Raw genomic sequence first — 3,534 nt, forward strand, 5'->3', positions numbered from 1 at the left:
GTAAATACTGGCATGTTTTTCTGTTGTGTCGAGAGATTACGGAGATCGTTATGGCTCCAAAGGTGAGAAGAGAGAACCTTTTTTTGTTAAATGTACTTGTTCAAGAGTTCCTGACAGAAATGAAAGATGTGTTTGGGGGTGTTATTACTCCAAAGTGTCATTACTTAGTTCATTATTCAAGACTGATACAAATGTATGGGCCCATGGTGCATGAGATTTGAGGCCAAGCACCAATATTTTAAAATGGTTGCCCATAACTGCAGAAATTTTATAAACATAGCTACAACACTGAGCAACAGACACCAGTTCAGACAGTGCTGGGAGTTTTGTGGGAGTATGCTGGGTGAATTTGAGAAAGTCCTGGTAAAAAGTGTGACCACTCCATTTTTATCTTTACCTGTGGAGCTGCAGAGAGCCCTGATGGACAATCACAACCTCTGTGATGTAGATTTAACAGAGAAAGCTATCCAACGTGTGTCTGAAGTAACAGTCAACAATGTGAAGTATGCGGTCAGAGATGTATTTGTCATAGATGTACTGCATTCTGAGCGTATTCCATTGTTTTGGCAAATCAAGTACATCTTTAACATAGACACTATGTGGATCCTTTCTGGAAAAATGTTGATTCCTCTGTTCTATGACCATCACTTTCATGCATGCAGTGTCAAGGTTGATAAAGAATGGACTTTACTGAAACCAGGAGATGAAATGGACTTTCAGGCATATGACACTTACTCAGTTGACGACAAGTTATATGTCACAGTTAGACATTGTGTTTAAAATGAAATGTAAAATAAAAAATAAAAAGGACTTAATAAATTCTGATATTAATACAGCATGTGTGTGTGTGTTTGTAATATATATATATATATATATATATATATATATCATAGTCAACGATTGTACCCTGTCAAAGCCAATTTTGTACCCTTTTTGAAGGGTCCATTTTTGTACTGTTAAATAAAGGTACAAAATTGTCACCACAGGTACAAGACTGGTCTCTTAAGGTACAAATCACAAGGGTACAAATATGTACCCTATGCCAAGGGTACAAAAGCTGTACCCTTGAGGGTACAGCCCCAGTGACAAGCCATTGTACCCCTAAAGGTACAATTATGTACTTTATTTTCTGAGAGTGCACAGACGTCTGCAAGACATCTATATGTGACTGTGGCGTTCCTGTGTGATATTTAGATGTGTTGTTTGCTGTGGTTTTTACCTTGCCGCTCTTCGTGGTTACTTTCGCTTTCGCAAGAGACGTGTTGATTGGTTCCCTCTGCCGTCAATCATCCGCGAGAGGCGGGCTGAAAATCAGAGCAGAAAATCAGGATTATGATAAAATTTACTGAAACAAATATTTATTTAACACAATATATCAAGAGGACATTACATACAATGATTATATTGTACAACATGACAGTCCGTGTCAGTCCGTTTTGATCTCTTGCCAAGTCTAGTCCAGTCCAGTCCTGTTTATTCTCTGCTATTTTTCTCCTCGCCTTTGGCTTTTTTTATTTTTTGCCCTTAGTACCCGCTGGCGTTCCGCTTTGTCAGCTTGATGGTGTTGCTGCTCTGCATACCGTGCCGTGTCATCCTCTCATCCGTTTGTTACTGCCGTGATTGTTCTACGTCGGGTTGAGATCGCTCCCCGAGGATTTTCCGTTCATTTCCCCCCCCAAGGCTGGGTCGAGATCGTACGGAGTGAGTGAAAAAAAAAAAAATCAGGGTGGGAGGAAAAAATATTTTTATTTATTTATTTATTTATTTATTTATTTATTTATTTATTTATTTTTTTTGCGTTCCCCCGTGAAATTTTGCGTTCCCTCGCAAAACCAGTTGAGTTCGGACAAACACTATCTGTTAACTTTACAGCTTGTAGTGGTTCCTACATTGCACGTTCGCAGTTGAGCAATTCATAGTGTTTCTGAACTTGGACTCAAGTAGACTATTATATAAATACATCAAGGCACGATTTTGGGACATTCTGAAATGTAAAACACTGTAGGACCAAATTCAGTACACACCTTGTATACCAGAATAGCTCAACGTAACCCGCTAAATTGCACGTTAAGCGTATCCCCCAGAAAGAAAACTTAACGGGATAATATAGTATAAAAGTCCGAACTCGGTATACAGTTTATACATTTTAAATGTAGGAAAGCAGGTAAGCCCCGAATATGAACAGAAAGCTCTAAATTGCATGTTAAGCCTTTTCCTCCCATAAAGAAAACGCGGCTTTAAATGAATGGTTATGAATGGGTTATTAATCACGGGCGAAACGAAACACCGCTATTGCTTGGAGACCGTTCTGTTGCGGATTTCGTTGGAACTATTATTTCGTTAAATATAACAAACATCATGTGTTTAAAATGTAGGCTACATTTAAAATGTCACTTAATATTACCCTTTTTGTTAAACTGCTATATAAAATAAACGTTGCATTTGCAGTCGTTTGGATATGGCATTCTCCTATTTTAAATATGAAAAACAATAACTCGCACAGGGTATTTTTCTGTATGGAAGACAATTTTATATATATATATATACACGGTTAAATTTAAAGGATTTGCTGTGGAGAGCGGGGAACTAAAATAGCCTAGGCTATGTGTGTTTATAAATGTTGGTATTATAACACGCTGCTGGTAGTATTATTTCTGAATAAAATGGGACTAATAGGCTACGTGACTTATTGTTTTTCGAAGGATTCTTCTTCTTTATTATTAGGGGTTCGAGTGCGTAGCACTGAAACCCTATTGTAATTGTAAGGATTTTTTTTATTATTATTATTTTTCTCCGCTAAAGCTGATCGTGCAGACCAAACCGTAAGGCCTAGAGACCTGAAATTTGGCCAGAACGTAGAGCTCCCCGATGAACGAATCTATCAAAGTCTCGCCGTAATCGGCCTAAAGGTGGCGCTACAGCGCAAAAAACTAACTTTTTCTTACATTTTTGGCCATAGCTCGTACATTTTTTGTCGTAGACTCAAAAACTTTACATCGTTGCGATCCTTGGGTAAATACGCACAAAAGGCGCAGATTTTTCGTACGATGTACCGTTTTTCCGCAAAATGGCGTTGTATCCGAAACCTACTCTTGCGAACTAGTCCTAGCCCAGCCAACACATCCATGTGGGGCCCATAAGGGTTGCAACTGGGCTGATATCTGGGGCCCACATGGGCTAACCAACTGGGAACCAGCTAATTTTGTCCTCAGTTTCCATGGTGGCCCTCCATGGGTTAGCCCAGTTGGGCACCATATAGGGCCCATTTGAGTAATCCCATGTGGGGCCCACATGAGACAGTTTACCTGGGTTTATGATGGGCCCTTGATAGGCAGCATATAGGGCCCATTTGGGTAATCCCATGTGGGGCCCATAGTAGATTGCTTACATGGGTTAATGATAGGACCCAGCTAAGTTCTATGTGGGTCTTTAATGGGTTACAAGAGGCATATATGTGGGCTAACTTTTTTTTTATTTGGGTTACCTTATTTTACAGTAAACCCCTAAATACAAAATACTACATTGAACAGACTA

This window comes from Labeo rohita, unplaced genomic scaffold (assembly GCF_022985175.1).
Source record: "Labeo rohita strain BAU-BD-2019 unplaced genomic scaffold, IGBB_LRoh.1.0 scaffold_150, whole genome shotgun sequence".
NCBI lineage: Eukaryota > Metazoa > Chordata > Actinopteri > Cypriniformes > Cyprinidae > Labeo > Labeo rohita.